This window comes from Nicotiana tabacum, chromosome 13, assembly GCF_000715075.1.
Source record: "Nicotiana tabacum cultivar K326 chromosome 13, ASM71507v2, whole genome shotgun sequence".
Lineage (NCBI taxonomy): Eukaryota > Viridiplantae > Streptophyta > Magnoliopsida > Solanales > Solanaceae > Nicotiana > Nicotiana tabacum.
The window spans coordinates 121,768,689-121,781,298 of record NC_134092.1 but is presented as its reverse complement, the minus strand read 5'-3'; positions in this window follow the sequence as shown (position 1 = coordinate 121,781,298).

Below are 12,610 nucleotides of genomic sequence, written 5' to 3'. Positions count from 1 at the left end.
CAGCTTGAGACATAACTTTTTGAATTCCTTCCACATATTCGTATGCGCATATGAGCGCTCGGTATCAGCTGTGCATCACCGACTTGTGATTTTATGAACGAGGTTCAAGATGTGTATTCTGTGTTTTGGTAATGGGCCAGTCTGGAGGACTTGAGGCCAGGTTTAGACCGTAGCTTAGGCTCAGTAGCTTCAGTTGTAACCTGTACATTTAGACTTATATGTACGGTAATATCCCTATGATTAGAAGTTGTGGCTCGATGAGCTGTGGAATGGCTTTGTGATGAGTATGATGTAAATGCGGGATGTGTTAAGACGATTTGAATATGACGAGAAGTGTTTCCTTGAAATGTAAAGGAAAGGCCATTGGGTGCTTGATTTTCGAATTGATGTGACGTACAGTCTCCAGTATGAATGTTTTGAAGGATCTTTCACATTGTTAAATTTTGGGGTAAAACTAAATTCTCACGTCTGTTAATGAGTTTGGACTCAGATAGACTAAGTAATTGCATAGTAATTTTGAATGCAAAAGGGTATAACAAGATACCAGATTGAGGCTAAGCAGGTGGATTATCCCCTGCAGAGTAATCTACGTAGGAGTATTCCTTATGATGTGAGTAGAGAGTTTCTTTTCTGCCGACGGGGTGTATGGGTGGAGGTTTGAATCTAAATTTGGTTGAGAAAGTTGACTTGTGTGTTAAGAGGATGAATACGAGCTTAGCGGATGATTGAGGTATTTTTATGGTTGGCGTTGTATGAACTTGGGAAGAAGTTTCGTTGGACTGACTGTGGCATTATGGCAGTAAGAGAGTATTGGTATTGTGAGTTATGAAATGTTTTAATCTATGGCTTTGAGCCAAGTTGGGGAGTCTGCTATTGACAATTTGATTTCATGGTTAGGTGTTAAATTTTAATTTTGGTCTGAGGCATACTTGTGGGTTAGCTATGACTTGCAAAAGTTGAGATTGAGGATGACTCGAATAAGGAAATTCCTGGTTAAGGATTATATTGCACGTATGAGTAAATGAAATTCGCGGGATGAGTGAGTTATTATTGGTGAATGATGTAGTGCGCATGGAATATGAATTTGATATGTGGTGTTAAAGTAGAGTTACTTCTTTGAGTGTTGTGGTGCTAATGGGGCACGTGTCTTTTGGCCCATTTAGGCGGTGCAATTAGATTTGAGAAAAATAGGTGACTCCCGAGAAAAATTCTAGTGGGTTTGAGAATTATATATAGCAATTGAGAATGTTTCCGGACTTGTGTATGGATAAAATCCGAGATTTGCATTTGATGGTGTCTGTACTTGCGGAAATTCTATATGACTGTGGATTCTACATTTTTGTATAAGGAAGGTAAGAACAACAATTTCAAATTCACATAAGGTATTCTTAGAGTGAGTGTTATAGTTATGGTATTTTTAAAGGTGCTTAAGAAGAATACAGTTACTTATGGGCCGTAGGGCGTTATGGTTCTATGCTAAGGTTTGTAGGGTGAGTTGTGGTTAAAGATCGTGGTATTTTAGCAAGAAGAAGTATCAATCTGAAGACAAATTCGGACGGGACTCGGAGAAAATAGGACAACTGGGTAGTAGATTGGATCAGTATGGTAATGGATATGATCGGTTCTTTGGGTGTTTATGATATGGGGGTTTTCTACAGGTGCTTTGTGTAAATACACCTAGACTTGGCAACCTGCGTAGCTTGGTCGAGTTAGAGGAATTTAGTTTTAAGGACTTGATTATGTGCAAATGGATTCCAAAGTATTCTTGATGGTTTCTACCGGTGTGGAGAACGGGTTGTGAATTGTGATTTCCTCCTGGAGTGACTCAAAGTTGATAATAAGATTCTTGTGCTTTTCACATAATGACAAGATAGATGTTATGTGTTGTACGAAAGCTAGATTTTCATGTACAAGGTGGCAGTACAGTTTTGAAGAGAAGGTAACGAATGTTGGATAACATGGACAGTTTCAAATAACTAGATAAATATTATTACTACTTGGTGTTGTATGAGAAAGGGGTGGACTTCAGAAGGCGTATTGTATTTTGACTTACGGATGCATAAATTAGTATTGCGGTACTCACATGGTTGATAGACTGTTGATATTCAAATTTTGTCAAGTGGCACGGAAGAACTTTTAAAGTATTTCTCGTGGGATGATCGTGTATGAGAGAGGTGTTAGGCATTCGGACGGTGGAGATGGAATCAAATATGGTGATTCGTGTGTTCTATAGATTTGGAGATTGGGAGTTTCCAGGAGCATATTGTTTCATGGTTGTGGACTGTGAAGTTGTGGCCAGAGCTAGCCAGATGATTAAATGTGTTATGATTCAGTCATTATGGATTTTTCGGAGGGATTTCTTTCTATTTGTGGGTAACCCGAGTTGATTTGGGGGTCCATAGGTAGGCCCAATTAAGATGTGCATTCTACACCGAGCCGGAATGGTTGGCTCCATACTGCTATTATTGAGGGATGTGCCATTTGATTGATGTTGATATTATTCGTGTTCTCAGATGATCTGTGAGTTACTCCTTTATGCTACGAGGAGTTGTGATTCATTGGTTATGTGCACAGATGGTGCGGTTCTATTTGAGTTTTATAGCGGAATTTGATTGTGATGAGTACTTGGGTATTACATGATCGATAGCGTAATGGTTTTGTCCTTTCAGGTTTTGTGCGGTATTTTTGTCATTTGCGTCTCAGTCATTATTAATTTGGAGCAGGGTGGCTCGGAGTATATAACATGAACCTTGTGTTAGAATCGGGTGATGGTTATACGGTGTATGATGAATTTTTAGCGTTTCGTTGTGGAGGTACTTGTTAATCTGGCAGGGCAGTTCTCTCATTTGAGTCATTTTCCATGACTGGGTACATTTGAATTGTTACGTATTGGTGCACGGATGGCACGAGTTGTGGCTCTGAGTTATATTGGTGAGGCATGTCTATGGAATAGTTGTGTTTAGTAATATAAGGTCATTGGACCTAGAATGGGTACTATCAGGTTTGATTTCGGTATATTTGGGAGTATAATATTGAAAGTCGGCTCAGAAAGGGATTATGGTTCTGGTTGGGGTGAGAGGGCTCCGTGACTTGTTGATCTGGTAAGTGGTCATGAAATTTCGTGTGTTTCTTTTATTATCAACAATGTGCGAAGATTTTGGGATGGGGTTTGGTTCGATATGGGTTTAATACTAGTATGCGGTTGGTTTTGGAGTAGTCACTGCGATCCGGAATGGTGCTACGAGCATGCGAGTTATGTAATATGTTGGTTGATTATATCCGTGGTTATAGTTATAGCTCGATGCAACTTGTTAGGAATTATATGGTGTGTAAATGTAAGATTTGTGTCTTGAAAGAAATTTTAAAGGTTGGAAATTAAACTCCAAGGTTTATGGGCTAAGGTTAAATTAATGATTTTCAGTTGCATTGTGTAGTCAAGCCTGTGTGGGATAGAGTGACGTGGGTTCACCCCCGGGTACGTATGTAGTAAGATGGAACAGTGATTTGGTGGCTTGAAAACAACTCTTGGCACGTTCGAGGACGAACGCATGTTTAAGTGGGGGAGAATGTAACGACCCGACCGGTCGTTTTGAGTATTACAACCCCGTTTCCCCCATTTACTGCTCAAATTGTACCTTACAGTTGTTGTGTGAATTGCCGGGGTAATTGGTTTTGGGGCCAGTGAGGTTTTGGAAGGAATTGTAACACTTAGTTCCAAGGTTTAAAACTTAAGTTAAAATAGTGACCGAATGCGGACTTATGTGTAAATGACCTCGGATTCAAATTTTGATGATTCCAATAGCTCCGTATGGTAATTTTGGACTTAGGAGTGTGTCCGAAAAATTATTTGGAGGTTCGTAGTGGAATTTGGCTTGAATTGGCGAAAGTTAAATTTTTGGGAAGTTTGATCGGGGGTTTGACTTTTTGATATCGGGGTCGGAATCTGATTCTGGAAATTTGAACAGGTCTGTAATGTGAAATGTGACTTGTGTACAAAATTTGAGGTCAATCGGACGTGATTTGATAGTTTTCGGCGTCGTTTGTAGAATTTGGAAATTTGAAAATTTATTAGGCTTGAATCTGTGTGTAGTTCCTATTTTTGAGGTTGTTAGGTATGATTTGAGGCCTCGAGTAGATCCGTGTTATGTTATGTAACTTGTTGGTATGTTTAGACGGGGAACCGAGGGCCTTGGGTGAGTTTTGGATCGTTAAGGATTGAATTTTGAATTTGGAAGACTGATGGAGTTGAAGCCTTCTGGTGTAATCGCACATGCGGAAAAGTAGTCGCAGGTGCGAGGTCGCAAGTACGAGCAGGGGTGCGCTGAAGCGAGATGCGCATGTGCAGAAGGTGCTTCCCAATCGCACCTGCGCGAGAAGGAGCGCAAATACGGGCAGAGGGTTGTGAGGCATTGGTCGCAGGTGCGAGGGAAAATTCCGCACCTGCGTGAGCGCAAATGCGGATGGATGCGCACAGAAGCGGAAACTGGGCAGGCGAGTGGAGTCCGCAAATGCGACATTTTGCTCGCACAAGCGGATGCGCATGTGTGCAAATCTTGTCCGCAGATGCGGAAATCGCTGGGGCAGAACCTTAAATTCGAGGGTTCGACATTTTCACCCATTTTTCGGATTTTAAAGCTCAGGTTGGGCGCTTTTGGAGAGGAAATTTTCCACACAACTTGGGGTAAGTGTTCTTAACTCCCTTGTGATTATATTCCATGAATTAATCTTCATTTTTGATGTAAGATTATTGAATCTTCAAGAGAAATAGAAGGAAATTTCTATAATGTCACAAAATAAAATTTTCAAGTTTGAAAACCGATATGGAGTCGGATTTGAGTGAAATTAGTATGGTTGAACTTATAATTGGATGGGTTACCGTATTTTGTGAGTTTCGTTAGATTTTGAACTTGGATCCCACAGGTGATTTTTGGGGCGTAATTTCGAATTTTGTGGAAATTATTAGCATTTTGATATGGAATTAATTCCTATAAATTGTGTGGACTGAATCAAATTAATTGTGGTAAATTCGAGCTGTTCGGAAGTTGATACGCGCATAATGGGATTTTTTGAGCATTGTTTAGCTTGCTCGACTTTGGATTCAGCTTGTTCGAGGTAAGTAATCCTTCTAATCTTGGAGTTGAGGGCATGAACCCTGAATATATGTATTTTGTGAATTGTTGGGAGGTGACGCACATGCTAGGTGACATGCGTGCACTATAGAAATTGTGACATAATTGTTTTTGTGAAATTATATTGTTAAATAATCTTAACATTTTCCATGCGGTTTTATGTGTTAAATAAATTAAGCTGAAAAGCATATTAAAAATTATGTTGAGGCTATGTGCCAGTATTATTAGGACCCACAGAGGTTATATTGCTGTGAATTATCATGTTAAATTGAAAATTCATACTCAACCGTATTCATTTCATTGCATATCATTTATCAGTCTCTGTTGTTATTTATTGATACATCATATCATCATTTTTGAGCTATTTTTCATGATATTGTGAGGCCGAGAGACTGGAGAGATTGATGACTGAGTAAGGCCGAAGGCCTGATTGTGAGGATAAGTGTGGATCGGGGCTGCCCGCCTGCATCATACTTTATTATTATAGCACATGAGTTGTCCGTGCAGCACGTGAGTTATCCGTGCAGATTATAGCGCTTGGGCTGAAGGAGCCCCTCCGGAGTCTGTACACACCCTTAGTGAGCGCAGGTACCTACTGAGTGCCGAATGCCGAGTGCCGAGTGCCGAGTGACTGTGAGGTTTGCTCGAGGGGCTGTATTTGAGTGATGTTCTGCCCGAGTGGAAAGAGTGATTGTGAGGTATGCCCGAGTGTCATGAGTGAGTGTGATATTTTCCCGGGGGGCTGTATATGAGTGATGTTCTGTCCGAGGAGCCGTTTATGATTTTATCACTGAGTTGCATCGCATTGGCATGCACACATGACATACATGCATAGATATGTATTTTTCTCATGTTGTACAACATCATATCATTCATGATTTCTCACAGATTTTTACAGATGGGCATAGTGATGCATTTGTTTTACACGGGTTATCCGAAAGGAAAATAGAACATCTTATTTATTATTGAAAAAGATTTTTGGGAGAAATTATTGTTTTCAAACTATTCATATTTTTTGGCAACTTCGGCAAACTATTTGAGTTTTCACTGATGTATTTGAAATGAAGAACTATTATTTTTGAAATCATGATTTGCCTGAGAATTTTATCTCTGAGTTACTTATGGTATTATTTGCTTTATGTTATTATGGACTATTGGCTGTGGATACGACCTTGGTAGAAGCTCGTCACTACTTTCAACCTACGACTAGGTTTGTTACTTACTCAGTACATGGGGTCGGTTGTACTGATACTACACTTCTGCACATTGCGTGTAGATGTTGACTGATGTTGTTGCTTTGCTCGATGGTTGCGAGACTTGAAGATGTATCTGCATTCATGTTGTAGCTGCCTCTTGTTCAGGGTAGCCTTAGATTTATAAAATCTTTGTTTATGTATTATTCAAACAGACTATGTATTTATTTCATTTCCGCTTTGTATACTCAATTATTAGAAGCTCATGATTTGTACTACGAGTTCTTGGGAGATGTATAAGATTAACATGTTTATTCTCTTAAATTACTTTAATAATTATTATTGAAATTGGATAATTGAAAGTTGGCTTACCTAGCGGGTTGGGTTAGGTGCCATCATGACTAGTTGGATTTTGGGTCGTGACAAGGTGGTATCAAAGTACTAGGTGTATAGGTTCTACAAATCATGAGCAAGTGTCTAGTAGAGTCTTGCGGATCGTTATGATGACGTCCATACTTATCTTTGAGAGGCTACAGGGCATTTAGGATATATACTTCTTATCTTTTTTTCCTTATCGTGCGAGATTGATTCAGCTTGAGACATAACTCATTGAATTCCTTCCACGTATTCGTATGCGCACATGAGCGCTCGGTATCAGCTGTGCATCACCGGCTTGAGATTTTATGAACGCGGTTCAAGATGTGTATTCTGTGTTTTGGTAATGGTCTAGTCTGGAGGACTTGAGGCCAGGTTTAGACCGCAGCTTAGGCTCAGTAGCTTTAGTTGTAACTTGTACATTTGGACTCAAATGTACGGTAATATCCCTATGAGTGGAAGTTATGGCTCGATGAGCGGTGGAATGGCTTTGTGATGTGTTTGATATAAATGCGGGATGTGTTAATACGATTTGAATATGACGAGAAGTGTTTTCTTGAAATGTAAAGGAAAAGCCATTGGGTGCTTGATTTTTGAATTGATGTGACATACAGTCTCCGGTATGAATGTTTTGAAGGATCTTTCACATTGTTAAATTTTGGGGTAAAACTAAATTCTCACGTCTGGTTAATGAGTTTGGACTCAGATAGACTAAGTGATTGCATAGTAATTGTGAATGCGAAAGGGTATAACAAGATACCAGATTGAGGCTAAGCAGGTGGATTATCCCCTGCAAAGTAATCTACGTAGGAGTATTCCTTATGATGTGAGTAGAGAGTTTCTTTTCTGCCGACGGGGTGTATGGGTAGAGGTTTGAATCTAAATTTGGTTGAGAAAGTTGACTTGTGTGTTAAGAGGATGAATACGAGCTTAGCGGATGATTGAGGTATTTTTATGGTTGGCGTTGTATGAACTTGGGAAGAAGTTTCGTTGGACTGACTGTGGCATTATGGCAGTAAGAGAGTATTGGTATTGTGAGTTATGAAATGTTTTAATCTATGGCTTTGAGCCAAGTGGGGGAGTCTGCTATTGACAATTTGATTTCATGGTTAGGTGTTAAATTTTAATTTTGGTCTGAGGCATACTTGTGGGTTAGCTATGACTTGCAAAAGTTGAGATCGAGGATGACTCGAATAAGGAAATTCCTGGTTAAGGATTATATTGCACGTATGAGTAAATGAAATTCGCGGGATGAGTGAGTTTTTATTGATGAATGATGTAGTACGCACGGAGTATGGATATGTGGTGTTAAAGTAGAGTTACTTCTTTGAGTGTTGTGGTGCTAATGGGGCACGTGTCTTTTGGCCCATTTAGGCGGTGCAATTAGATTTGAGAAAAATAGGTGACTCCCGAGAAAAATTCTAGTGGGTTTGAGAATTATATATAGCAATTGAAAATATTTCCGGACTTGTGTATGGATAAAATCCGAGATTTGTATTTGATGGTGTCTGTACTTGCGGAAATTTTATATGACTATGGATTCTACATTTTTGTATAAGGAAGGTAAGAACAACAATTTCAAATTCACATAAGGTATTCTTAGAGTGAGTGTTATAGTTATGGTATTTTTAAAGGTGCTTAAGAAGAATACAGTTACTTATGGGCCGTAGGGCGTTGTGGTTCTATGCTAAGGTTTATAGGGTGTGTTGTGGTTAAAGATCGTGGTATTTTAGCAAGAAGAAGTATCAATCTGAAGACAAATTCAAAAGGGACTCGGAAAAAATAGGACAACTGGGTAGTAGATTGGATCAATATGGTAATGGATATGATCGGTTTTTTGGGTGTTTATGATATGGGGGTTTTCTACAGGTGCTTTGTGTAAATACACCTGGCCTTGGCGACCTGCGTAGCTTAGTCGAGTTAGAGGAATTTAGTTTTAAGGACTTGATTATGTGCAAATAGATTCTAAAGTATTCTTAATGGTTTCTACCGGTGTGGAGAACGTGTTGTGAATTGTGATTTTCTTCTGGAAAGAAGCAAGATAAAGGTTTCTAACTAAAATGGTATGTAAATTATTGGTGACTTAAAGTTGATTATAAGATTCTTGTGCTTTTCACATGATGGCAAGGTAGATATTATGTATTGTACGAAAGCTAGATTTTCATGTACAAGGTGGCAGTACAGTATTGAAGAGAAGGTAACAAATGTTGGACAACATGGACTGTTTCAAATAACTAGATGAATACTATTACTACTTGGTGTTGTATGAGAAAGGGGTGGACTTCAGAAGGCGCATTGTATTTTGACTTACGGATATATAAATTAGTATTGTGGTACTCACATGATTGATAGACTGTTGAAATTCAAATTTTGTCAAGTGGCACGAAAGAACTTTTAAAGTATTTCTCGTGGGATGATCGTGTATGAGAGAGGTGTTAGGCATTCGGGCGGTGGAGTTGGAATCAAATATGGTGATTCGCGTATTCTATAAAGTAAAGCAAACTAGTGTTAGAATGGAACTCAGCCCTCGAGTTTGGATACCCTTAAACTGGTTGATGCAAGAACAATTAAAATATAACAAGCTGATGAACAATAGTATAAACGAGAAAAGAATTATATTGCTTTTATATCTATGAACAATATTCTTTACAAATGATTAGAACCCCTCCCCCTTTATATAGTAGAGGAATTCCACTTATGGTATAATTCTAATTACAGAAGGAAATCCCATGATTAGCTAATTAACCGTTTTTGATTTGATCCGTTCCGAGATTTATGCCATGATCCTAGACCAGTCACGGATATCTCGCCTTTCTGTTATTGTGCTATCTTCGATCTTGCTCGATATGTGTCTTATTTGGCTTCGATCGCTACTAGACTCGATCTCGACAGGTACCTCGATTCTGAACTCGGTACCTTATCCTCGTGATTTAGTCTATTCCGTTACGAGGCCGTCCTTCGATGCAACCTCCCAATCTCGATTAAATAGTAGAATCGGGTGGGCCTGGATTCAACCGTATAGGCCTTCCTTTTCCTTCCATTCCATGAAAGTACTGGTTGCACATCCAGGACCAGGAGATGAGGTCAATGAGGGGTACCCTATTTTTTAGAACCCAATGTTTCGAGGCCTCAAACCTTATATGTGTGTGTGACAAACAAGTATAAACAAAATTAGATATATACTTTAGAATCCTTCCTCACTCAAAACCTTGGAGTCTAAATTATAGATTCGCTACTAATTTTTATGTGAGACTTGTTCTTGTTTGCAATCCAGCAAGGGAGTATCGTCTCTTACCCAACCCCTACAACAATGTATGTGACATGGTCGGTGGGATTTGGGAAGGGGTGTATGCATCTTATACCATTTCGTGTCGCGGGATACCGTTTGTCGAAATTTTTCATTAAATATTTATAATTTTTTTTTTTTTTTGGGAATACATATAAAAAATGACACCGCTTGTCAGTATAATGATTTATTCGTTTGTTGATTAATCTAATCCTAATTCCTTTTGAATCGCCTCGTTATTATGTGTATTAAGCATTTGACTCTTCCAATCAGAACGTGAATATACATGCACTCGACGGCAAGTCATGGACATGGGCGTATTTAGGCTTAGGATATGGTTCGCATGATCCCTCACAGAATTATCTTAAACCATGTATAATAATATTATCTATATTTTTTAAAGTTATTTAAATATATATATATATATATATATATATATATATATATATATATATATATATACACGTGCTTTGGTGCTTAAAGACTCCTATGGTACAATAATTATTGAGTGCACCTCTACTAGTAAAATTGACGGTACAACATATTATTCCGGTTCAGCCCGAGGTCAGGCCAGGGGCATCAGAGGAGGAGCATAAGAGGCTTGAGGGGTATAGTTCACCAACTTTTGGTGGCACAACTACCGAGAAGTGACGGACGCACGTGGTGGCAAGCGAGTTTAACTGAACCCACTTTATCAAAAAATAATATTGTGTATATGTATAAATTAAGATTAAAACTGTATAAATTTTGTATAAATATTTTATTTGAACCCACTTGACAACTACTATTTTACGACTAATGTTATGTACTTCTAAGATTGAACCCTCTTGCACAAAATTCTAGGTCCGTCACTGCTACCGAGGATGCACAGGGATTTCTAAAGAAGTGTCATCGTATTCTCTGCACCATAGGTATTGTGGAGGTGAGCGGAGTTGCTTTTACTATATTTCAGTTGTCGGGAGCAGCGTAAACAGGAATAACATGCAAAGTAGTATGAGACTTAAGTTAAACACGTCAAATGTAAATTCTAATTAAATCTACTTCTTCGCAATAGTGCACCCATCTTCTTGAAATTATGCCGCCTCTGGTCATGGACAAAGGTATATCAAGGACTAACGTAAAAGCTACTGGGTCTCGAGAACCCGTATGTCAGCCTTTAGATTCGTCACCGGTCATGGAGATCTTCATGTCGCACATCAAGAGTGCTTTACACCCTTAGTGAACTGTGACAGCGCAAATTTATCAGATTAATCGAATAAGTGAGATTTGAATCCTCGATCGATAGAACAAACCAAATGAAAGAAAAAATTACTTTTGACAATGGGGTGGCTTTGCAATGGTGCAATTCACTAGATGCGTGAGCATATGATATCTAGTTGGATTCGGGGCGGACCTAGCTTATAAGTAACAGGTTCATGTGAATCCAATAGTTTTTGTTCAGATTTTATATATAATAAGAAATTCATTAAATATTTATAAATATTTGATTGTAAACCCAGTTATTATATTAATTTAAGGCAGCTCTAATTAAGAGCCCATAAACTATATCCTGGATCTGCCTCTCTACTGGCCGGAATCATGGCCAAAAGGTTGTTGTGTTTTTATGAGTCGGCGGCCATTACGATCTTGTGCACATTCGGAGAATGTTTAAGTTGAAAGTATAGAATTTATAGCTTCCTATAATAATATCGGATTCACATTCAAATATTTAGTAGATTTCTTAATACATAAATATGATTTGGATAGAAGCTAGGTACTAGGTTCACGCGAACAAGATAACACTCCAAATCAAGATTCAAGGTAAATTTAGTAGTATAGAATCATTTAACAAGAAAATACATGACTTTCCTTAGCAATCAACCGATAAGCAAGCCCACATTCTTTGTAAATCTTGATCAACCAAGTTATTAGTTGAGAATGACTGATCATTATCCAAAACTGTTTTCTGAACATCAACAGAAAATTGGCTAAGATTTTGACTTTGCTCAATAAGTCCTATTAATCCTTCATTGATCACACACAAATGATCTCCAATTTCTGATATACACTTTTGTGGAACTTCTGCTAATAAATAATCTTTCTGCAATTTCAGAAATTCATTTCTGATTTTCCCAACTCCTTCATACCAGTTTTCAACTTCTCTTTTTCTTTTCCTTTTTTCTGTTTCTTTCACTTGTTCCTCATATTTTGATGCTATGCCATTTAATACCTGCAGATTGCTTTGAAGGCTTTGCCAATTGTACACAAAGCTGTGTTGGTAGTTCCTTGTGGGTTTTGTGAAAGAATCTACCATTTCAGCCTCCATATCCTTTTTTTTTTTTCAAAATTGTCCTGCATATAATTTAAATAAATAAATAAATCAGATAATCGTGTCTAAAGTGTAAATTGAAAAATCGAAAAAATCTTAATAAGACAATTGAAAAGAAGAAATCACTATTATACCTTTGCTATCCAAATGTTAAAGTTTTGATTAACCATCAACCGTTGATGGCAGGAGAAGAAGCTATGGCTTTTAATATAGACAAGATGGATTAGAAAACAAAACAATATAGAGATTATAATATATATAAAAATTACGACTTTGTGGCATAGATATCATGTAGTAGCATTTTGGCTAAAATAAACTG